The sequence below is a fragment of the Peromyscus leucopus genome, chromosome 7 (genome assembly GCF_004664715.2).
Source record: "Peromyscus leucopus breed LL Stock chromosome 7, UCI_PerLeu_2.1, whole genome shotgun sequence".
Lineage (NCBI taxonomy): Eukaryota > Metazoa > Chordata > Mammalia > Rodentia > Cricetidae > Peromyscus > Peromyscus leucopus.
Window position 1 is genome coordinate 21,751,460 of NC_051069.1, and position 9,840 is coordinate 21,761,299.

A 9,840-nucleotide genomic window follows, 5' to 3' on the forward strand; every position below is an offset into this window, starting at 1 on the left:
TACCTTGCTAAGTGAACGTAGCAATAAAACAACTGCTAATGCTATATTGTTACATCCACAGATCAGTGCATCACTCAGCACTTACCAGAGAAGTTTCTTCTTGTATTGGATGGTAATTAACATAAAGACAATATGTAGAGCGTGAGTGGCTAATCTTGGTTGTCCACTAGACCACATTTGAAAGTAACTAAAACCCAAGCAGCTGTGAGCATTGTGAGAGATCTTGGTTGGATCATTTGAGGTGGAATATCTACCCTAAATCTGGATCCCATATAACCTGGTAGCAGTCCATATAAAAGGACATAGAATAAGGAAGCATGTGCTTTCTTCCTACTTGCCCTCATTCTCAATGGCAAGTTCATCTATTCTGAGTCATTCCTGTGCTGGTGTTAGAACCTGCTTCTTCAGAATTCCAACACAGACTGAAAACTGGCAGTCCTCTAGGACCTACATGCCTCCAGGATCAGATTGTGATTGTGGGGACATCCAGTCTCATGGACTAAACAACTCCCAGTTTGTTGGTCTTTCCATCAGGAAACAGCCATTGCTGGACTTCTTAGACCAGTCTGTAAACCACTCGAATAAATCCCATATGTGTGTATATCCCATTATATACTATATATATTATTGTGTATATAATGTATTATATAATTATAATATATATGTATTAATTCATCCTATCAGTTCTTTTCCTTCAAGAATCCTGACTAATACAATGAGATCTTGCACTACTCACCCCTAAATGAGATGTCTCTATCACAACCCTCCTCTCAAGGTTCAGGGATCTATGCAAAGAAGGAAGCAGAAAGATTATAAGAGCCAGAGTTGGTGGACAATTTCAAATAAACATAGTTTTCCACACATAGTGGAAATTGTGGGATTGATGCACATATAAACTCACAGACTATGACAGCATGCACAAGATCTATACAAGCTCAGACCAGACAAAATCCCAACACAGAGAAGTAGACACAAAATTCCACCCCTAGCCAGAGAGATATTTATAGTTGATAGCTGATGGGAGAGGGAAAAATCAGTTGTTTTTTCCCAATGAAATGACACTGGGTACATCAACCACACTCCAGGTTAGGCCCCATGCTCAGAAATAGTTAGCCAACACAAATCAGACTCCATGGGTTTTTATGGGAAGTATAGTTTGTTTTGTTTTGTTTTGTTTTGTTTTTATTTCTAAGAGGGAGAGAGTAAATGAAGTTATATGGATGGGGAGGACCTGGAAGATGTTAGGGGAGTGGGGAGATTATATATTGTATGAAATTCCAAAAAATAAACAAAAATACACAAGGGTGAAAACCAAAATCCTCTGCCTTAAGCATAGCATGGAATATTCCTTTGTCTAACTAAACACATTGTTATTATTTTCCATGCATAGGAGAGAGTTTGGCTTCATGAATGCTTTGCTCCCAGAAATAATTTCATTCCTATAGTTGTCCTAAGGAATACTGACCTGATGACCCTACCTGATACCCACTCCAAGACTCAGGGCTCTTAACCTCATTACTTCTCTAGGTGGTATTGAAAGAAGAGAAGTTCCCCAGACCATTGGCCTGACCAGCCTAATGGTCTGTTGCCTGCATGCTGAAGGCTCTAAGGAGCTAAGGCACCTGTCCAATAATTGCAGTGATGCTTGTCAATCACCCATCCATCTGAAGATGCTGGAAGGAAACACCTTCTCTTCTTCCTGGAACTCCAAGCCCTCCAGTAACTAAGATTGTCACCAGGTAGGTTTTGTAATTTGTGCCCAAATACTATGGAAATAGGAGTTGCAATAAAGTCAAAGTCCATTTCCTTGTGAACAAAGGGGCAGCTTACTACCAAAAGGCAAAGGCTCCAACATGCGCAAACAAGCAGATTTGCATAGGAGCCAAGCTCCTGAGTAGCCTTTAGTCACAGGTGCAGCTGGAGAGCTCGAAGCTGCATGTTTTGTTTTGGTCTAAGAGGACGGTAACTTGAATCAATGGATGGATGAATGAACAAATGAGATAAGATGGAAAGGAGAGAAATAAGAAGGTAAGAGGAAGAAGCAGAAAAGCATGAGAATGATATCTTAAAAAAAAAAAAAATCAACATTGCAGGCATCTTTAAATTCCAAAGAGAAATTCCAAAGGAATGTGCCTCCTAAAACAATGCAATTGATTCAAATAAAGCAATTTATTTAATTAAGCAGAAAGGCTATATGGGGCTTTATTGGCCATGCTAACAGCAATATGATATCAGTGAATGAAGTAAGCCTTGCCTTGCCTCTGTAAGCCAGACACTAAAATCATTCACTACCTAAATATATGATATCCCCTGACTCAGGTAATCCCTTGATCTCTGAAGTATACAATGCCTAGCACACAGAAAAAGCTCTATAAATGGTGGCATTACTATTGTTACTATTTGTACTAATAATAAATATGAAAGCTTTTAACTTGAGCCGTGTGTCTTCTATTATAAGTGAGAGAAAATTCCATGCACATGATAAATCAAACATATACATGCCCATGCGCATGGGCACACACAAACACATACACTATCAGTTAATTAACAGAAGTCCTTTTCCCCTAACACTGAAATAAGTCACCCACACCTTAGTACATGTCCCACAAGCAGACACAGGCATGCTATGAGACAGGAGTAGTAAAGTAGGAGGATGGAGGTCAAACAACTATAAGAATTCCACGTTTTCGCTCCCAAAGCCAATATAGAGAAGAGTGCTAGAGCTCTTACTATATATTAGGAACTTTTTTACTGCACATACTAGTTCATGTAATGTTCTTAATAAGCTTTGAAGCATTCGCCTCATCTCACATATCTAGAAACTAGTATAATGAGGCTAAGAAACTTGGCTAATGTACATTGTCCATAAAGAGGAGAGCCAGGGATCTAACGTGAGCTGACTTCACAGCTCTCAACCACCATATCACATTGCTTCCCTACTGCAGAAATAAGCCTCTTACAGTAAAGGGCTTATCCATCCACTTAGTCATCCATTCATTCACTCATGCATCTATCCATTCATTCAGTAGGTTTGTGTTAAATGCCATCCTGTTGTCACCTACCTGCATTTGGCATTGAAGATACAGCAGTGCATAATAATACAGCCCTGATTCTATAAAGTTTACATTCATTCAACAAGGAAAACAGTGAAGAGAGAATATACTCCCATAATAACACCTTAGGCACAATTATACAACAGTATTTTTTTTAAAATCCTGTTAAGAGATACAGATAAAAGAAATCAATGACATGAAGCCAGGATACTCCATGTTCAACACATCCATCAAGCATCACTCAGAGGTCCTCACAATGAAAAGTTGAAGCTGGGCTCAGAGAGACCCAGGTTCTCAAAGACTGAGAATGAGGGATGGTGAGCTTCCCACTCTTTCAGATACCTCAGGGCAAGGGGTGGGCTGGAGTTTTGGGTCCATAAAGCTAAACATTTAATAGGCCTCTGTTTATCTCTGCTCTCCTACTTTCTCGAAAGACTCCAGAGACCACTTGGGCAACCCTAGAAGCAGCTTAGACAACCTATTTCCATGAAGTAAAAGAATAAAAAGCATGTTTGTGGACACCTACAGGCCAGTAGAACTGGGCCCAGAACAGTGATTTCTTTATTTTATCATGCAACAGTCACCACCCCAGAATTTCTGACTTGATAAGTGAAGAGGGAGCCAGACAATTGGCACTTAAACAAGTTCTAAGTGAATGTTAGCCGTCCTGGTCCTGAAATCACATTTGAGAAGATTGCCTTATCTAACTCTTTCTTTAGAGCACTTCTCTATCTTTTTCAGAAAGCAAAGCCTATCCTGACTTCTGCTTTACTGCTGAGTTCTGAACTTAGGGGACAAGAGACATTTCAGCCTGAGCTGTGAACACAGACCTTGGTAGTTAAAAACTAATACCTGTGAACCAAATGCTTTCATCAATCTTATCTCCCTGGGAAACCTATATTATCCAATTAAAGGATAAAGGGTTTTTATTAAAGGGTTAAATGACTTAACAGTGCTGACCAAGAGTAAGCATATTGTTATTCTAGTCCCATGAATGGGTTTAAGCCTGGGTCTTGAGAGCAGTCCTACCTGGCCCACTGAAAGACAGGAGAATATACAACAAAGTAATGACAGAGTATGTCACACAGTCACCCAGCTTCACACGTGTACAGGTCAACAGCAAGTACAAAAATCACTAGGTGAGATGTCACTGTGGGCTGATACTACCTAGATCTCCCCAGGACTATCCACTGTTATCATGGAACTCTCCTGCAGTTATTCGGGGTCAAGACACCAGGTTAGTATTTCATGGTTTTCAAATTTTAATGAAGTGTATAATCTAACCAAGGTAGCCATATGTTCCCATCTGTCTGAGGCTATGATGTCAGCCCCAACTGATTAGATAAATCAGAGCAAATGACAGACATTCAGACATCTGCTCCTATACAAACCTTCAACACCCTTGGGCAATAACAATAGTTGAGTGTGGGCACAGTGTCCTGTGGATACCCATGAAGTACATATTAAACCAAATGACCACTAAGTATGGGTCCAGGGATGCAGCCATCTTGAGAAATGAATACCCTCAGCCCTCCATATCTGAGGGCTCCGTGTCTGTGGATTCAACCAACCAGAATGAAAACATTCCAAACATTAAAAAAAGAAACATTATGCCTATAATGATTGTATATAGATTTTTCTTGTCCTTATGGCATAGGTATTCATAGAGAACCCAGTATTATAAGTATCTAGTGATGATTTGAAGTATATGGGGAAAATGTGTGTAGATTATATATAAATAGTATAACCCTTCTATAGAAGGGCTCAAGCATTAATAGATTTTAGTACCCAGAGAGATCCTAGAACCATCACCATAGATCTGAAGGACACTAGTATTTGGTTATTTTTCTACTCTAGTCTTAGATGTAGACACACCATCAGACTCTGAAAACAATTTCACTAACCACTGCCAGCCTTGGAGACAACTGGGAAGAGACTGCCAAGAGCAACCACAAAGGAAGACTTCCCAGTTGCTAACGCAAAACCAATGGCCAACATCAAGCTCGGGCAGAGAGGTAAGGAAGGCTGGCCTGTCCTCAGCTGCCACCTCAGGTTGTTGTGCTGGGAGCTCTGTCACCTCTTATAAAGCTTCATCCAGACCTGAAACTTGCCTGTTTCTTTGAACAACACTCAATGTAGTTGAGATCAGCTGGTACCGTCTAAAACATTCCATAACAAAAAGTGGTTAGGAATGTGATCTGTGGAAGCAGACAAATGTGGGTTCAAATCCCAGCTTTAGCAAGTAAAACTGAACCTTGAGCAGAGCGCTCAATACTCCGTGCTACAGCCTCCCCATCTGTAAAACAGAGATGAGGCAGCTCCTCAGCAGACTGATATGAGCCTCGGGTTAATCTAGGAAGCTGATTCTAAGAACAAGTCCAGGAATGGGGAAGCAGTCATGGCAGCAAAGTCTAGCTCGTTCCTGTGTACTACAGCTCCTCCCTTTTCCATACTTGGAACTGTAATTAGTGTTGAGTATCTGGCCCGCTTCCCTGACTCGGCATTTCTACTATTTATCTCCACACAGACTCACTCTGACACTCTCCTCAACCATGTGTGCATAGCCCAGTGTCTGCTCTAAGAAGTGTGCCTTGTCTTCAAATGATTGACAGCAGAGGTGGTATCACCTGGAGAGAAGACTACTCCCTCACACCAGGATGTAATTCCACCTCTGATATGCCAACAGTGTGGTCACAGTGGAAGAGCCTGGCACATGCAGAACCATTTATTTGGTCCATGCCAATGAAGAACCTACAGGGTATTCTATCAGTTCTCTCTCTCCCTCCCTCTCCTCCCTTCTTCCCCTCTTCTTCTTCCTCTCCCCTCCTCCCTACCCTGCCAATTCATCAGGATTCAGTGTCTCCAGGTCAGAGAATCTGGATCCCAGATAGTGAGTTCATGAAGTAACTAAGGAAAAGTCCAAGTGACTTGAACATAGTAGAGAATTTTCCTGGAGCTGGGAAATGTTCTCCATCCCAACCAGGGAACAGAAGAGACTAACAGTGCCAGAAGAGATGAGGTTGGGATACCCATCCATAACTCCCACCCCCTTTTAAGTGTCCAGGGGATCTGCTGCAGGTGTGGTTAGGAGGTATGCCAGAGTATGTTGGCTCAGGGTCCCACATGGCTTCCTGCCTAGACAAACATGTCTCCACAGCCCCAGTGGACTATCACCTCCACAGGTCCCTCAGGCAGAACTCACACTAGCTCATTGTTCTTATTCCTACCAGCAGCCCTCCGACTAGTGCTCATTACACTTGCCCATAGCAACCCCAGCAAGGATGTGCCTGATCTGTGTACATTGTGCAGGTTTTGGGACCCGGTGCTGCAAGGCTTTGAGGACCACGGAGTTGGGACCTCCACTGTCTCAGAGCCTTGCTTCCAAGCCTGGAATCAAGGATCAAAAGAGCATGCCGTGAAAAGGCCACTAAACTAATAAAGATGTTCAGTTCATGTCTATCCTCAGAATTTTGGTATTGTTTAAACAGGTTTTACTGAGCAAATTCCCAAAATAAAATTAAAAAGAGGACCAGGGACAGTGCCTGGGTTTGATCCCTAGCAATTCCTAAATGAAACACAGAAGCCACACCTTTAATCCTAGCACTTGGGAGATGGAAAGAGGAAGGTTAAGAATTTCAAGGCCATCCTAGATTATATAGTGAATTTGAAACCAACCTGACCTGCATGAGATCCTCCCTCAGAAGGAAGAGGTCAACTCCCATGAAAATGGAGTGGGTGGGGTTCCTAAGCTCTTTGGTGTCTCTACATCTTTGGCTATACCAACCCCATAAGCATCTACAAAGACCCTTCAAAGTTGGTAGTGTTCTACCATATTCTGTACCCCTTTGGACTTACCCTGCAGTGTCTTCAAGAAGACAAGCAGATAGGCTCTCAGTATCACCTTGACATCCTCACAGTATCCTCAACCTAGTCCACTGTATCTCCCAGAAGCCACCCCACGGGCACTCACCTGTCTTCTCTCAAGTCTGGTCCAGATCAGACGATGCCAGTGTAGGACTGTTTCAGCACTGTGTCCTCAGCCTCCTCCCCAATTTCTGCCCAGGACAATAGCAAATGACTGTCAAAAAGCAACATAAACCTGAGACATGAGGATAATTCAGAGCCAAATGTACTTTTCAAGGGCATTTATCTCTTGCACAAGAGTAGACTGTCTCCATACTGAGGGGCAGCGACTTTGAGGGTCTTAGGATGGGAATTTTAGAATGATCCACTTCTGATACATGCAATTTTTAAATTTCTTGAGGACTAGGTAATATTCTGCAAAGTACAGCACCTGCTTATGGAGTGATTATTAAGAGTTAGAGAAGCAACTTCCTGTTCTGAGAAATTCCTCATCCATCTCTATCCTTCCCAGGCCCTTTCCAAATCAATGCCACATGCCTATGCAACAAATCTACCCATCCATGTGCCCTATTCCAGCAGATACAGCAGAAACTTGGTCACTCATTAAGTAGTGGACACATGTTAGTACCCATTTTTGAACAAAAAACAATATGCTTTTACATATCAATGAGGTTCAACCAACTTTCTCTGAAAGTCAAGATAAATTAAACCACAAGTGTGGCTGCAACCACAAAGTCTGCAGGTCACACCACTTCTGAAATGTAGTGTGCTCCTAGAGGACCTAGTCTACTCAAGTCCTAGGATCCTCCAAAGCTCTACTCAAGGCTCACCAGTTGCACAAAAGTAAGTCTAATCCTCCTTTAGAGGGTTTATGACTCTATTCTTGCTTTCTGACAATTAACCACATATGCCCTGAATCTTCAGTGAACATCTATGCAGTTTTGTTTATTTCTGTTACTCAGATATTAGTATCTTGTGTTCAGGGACCAAGCCTTCCAAGAATCCCCCAGGGTATCCAGCACATTGTGTTGTTGTATTATGTATTGTACGAGTGTATGTGGGTACCATCGGATGCACATGGACACAAGAGGATAACAGGCAGGAGTTGGTTCTTTCCTTCCACTACATGGGTCCTGGGGATTGACCTCAGGTTGTTAGGCTTGGCAGCAAGTGCTTTAATCTGCTAAGGCATCCTACTGAGCCAGCTTGCAGGCCCCAGCACTGTATTTTATATTGTGATTGGCACATAGGTAGTGTTCGGTTACTACCTGTTGATTGATTCGTGCCCCTGGCTAGGTCTCCATAGCTGTCAGAAATCTATTTCATTCAAAGAAACAAAACTAAGGCTGGAAAAGAGCACAAGACTAACTACACATTTTAATCTAATTTTTAGTTCATTCCATATTTTCCCTAAGCAAACATTTGTAAATTTAATCTGCATGACAGACATCTCCTGTCTCCCAATACCCACAGTCCTTCCTCCAATTCACTTCCAAGATACAGCCAAGAGATTCATTCTTCATGCAAATCCATCATCTTCTTCTACTGTGTTAAACCTCTAAGTGGCTTCCCATTGTCCCTGGGCCCTGGTCCAAATCTTCCATCTAAGTCCCTAGGCTCTCTGGGTCTAGACTTGCTGCCTTTCTTACTCCATCTTCTACCACATCCCACATCCCTCTTGGATCCAGCACATTCAGCTTACCACTCATAAAATGTCCATTCCAGCCTCTCTCTATGCCAAGCACTCACTTGTGGTCTCCCCTCTCTCTAGAATACTTTCCTTACATTCTCCTCCCATCCCCTACATACTTTCACCTAAATGATTGCTATTTCACCTTCAGTTTTCAGATAAGTAATCCTTATTCAGCAAGGACTTGCCTGAGTCCCAGATATAACATACAGCCAATGCATCCTACTCTCCTCCTCACTAGGTGTCTTCTTGTGTCTTTACTTTCCCCTCAGATCCCCTGACTACTGATGATGTCTCTCTCATTCATCTTAGTATCTTTAGCACCGAGAACAATACCAGTTAAACAGAACTGAAATGTAAACGAATTTCCGGTAAACGTTTGGGGAATCTTTCCTAGTCACAATCCTTTCTGGTCTTAAAAATCACTATATGCAGCCGGGCGTGGTGGCGCACGCCTTTAATCCCAGCACTCGGGAGGCAGAGGCAGGCGGATCTTTGTGAGTTCGAGGCCAGCCTGGGCTACCAAGTGAGCTCCAGGAAAGGCGCAAAGCTACACAGAGAAACCCTGTCTCGAAAAAACCAAAAAAAAAAAAAAAAATCACTATATGCTAATGTTTGGGGGACTACTGGTTTGAGATTAAAACTTATAATCAAAAAAATTCCAGATAGAGTGGGTAAAGTCACATAAGGACCGGAGTTTGAATCCCCAGAATTCTCATAAAATGTAACCCCAATGTGTGGGAGGCAGAGACAAGAGATCCCCCAGAGCAAGATGCCTAGCTAGACTGGCTGAATTGGTGAGCTCTGGGTTCAAATAAGGGTTTCTGCCTCAATATATAAGGTGGAGAGTGTCTAAGGAGGACACCTAATGTCAATCTCTGGCCCCACCACATTTGAACCTACTCCACACAGTTTAGCTTAGCAAATACACTCATTTACATCCCCTGCCACAACTTTATCCTCTTCCCTTCCCATAGCCCTTATTTGTGGTCTGTGGCTTGTGGGGCATGAGAGAAAGGGGAGGGGTGTAGTTATCACCACTGACATAATTAACTACCTCCCATTGGTACTATCAACAAACCTGTGTTTGCCATATTTGGTAAATCATCCCTTTCCTCCCTATTTCCCCAAGTACTAAGACTATGCTTATGTGCAAATCTGGGACAGTTTCACAGCTTGACAATCACAGTTGGCCTTGTCTATACATGGACTAGCCAGACACATTTGGAATGT